Genomic DNA, 730 nt, shown 5'->3' with positions numbered 1-730 from the left:
CAAAATTAGGAGTGGAGGAGCCAGGTAAATTTGTGATGTTTATGGACACTGTTAGAATTCTAGGGGGTTCTGAACTGATTCATTCAGATCCTGTAAACATTGAGGGATAAGAGAGTCCTCATTCAGGACCAAGCCCTGGAAATCATAGAGTTGATTTTCCTTCATGACTAAGCTTATAGGTTATCATGTGACAGTCACAGAGACACACGCTTCCCTGTTGAGCATCATCCTCCATCCGCATGAAGTGATACTGTGTGACAGAGTCTGCATCCAGAGACTCGATGTCCAGGGATCAACTCCCCACCTTGGACTTACCTCATCTCTGCAACACCTGTTCCTTACAGATTTAGATCCTTGGTTAAAGAAAGAAAAGTACTGATGATGGTGGTAGCTTAAAATTAATATTTCTAGCCAAATTTTTTATTATTTATTTTAAAAATGTATTTCTATTGATTTCAGAGAGGAAGAGAGAGGCAGAGAGAGAGATAGAAACATCAATGATGAGGGAGAATCATTGATCGCTGCCTCCTGCACAACCCCTACCAGGGATTGAGCCCATAACCCGGGCTAGTGCCCTTCATCAGAATCAAACCAGGGACCCTTCAGTCCGCATGCTGATGCTCTATCCTCTTAGCCAAACTGGCTAGGGCTCCTGACTATTTTTTAAAAATTAAAATTTTTCCTGCCTGATTTTTCAAATCATCTTAAATCCATAAGGAGAACTTTTTTT

General features: G+C 41.1%; 1 protein-coding gene across 1 annotated transcript in view; it reads right to left on the bottom strand.

Annotated features, from left to right (window-relative positions):
• The window catches only part of LOC102264125 (adhesion G protein-coupled receptor E2), a 24,487-nt gene that overhangs the window by 16,131 nt on the left and 7,626 nt on the right, over positions 1–730 (bottom strand). The window lies entirely within an intron of this gene.

Source organism: Myotis brandtii, unplaced genomic scaffold, assembly GCF_000412655.1.
Source record: "Myotis brandtii unplaced genomic scaffold, ASM41265v1 scaffold964, whole genome shotgun sequence".
NCBI classification, from domain to species: domain Eukaryota; kingdom Metazoa; phylum Chordata; class Mammalia; order Chiroptera; family Vespertilionidae; genus Myotis; species Myotis brandtii.
The sequence above is the reverse complement of the archived record's forward strand: the minus strand, read 5'-3'. Positions and strand labels throughout refer to the sequence as shown.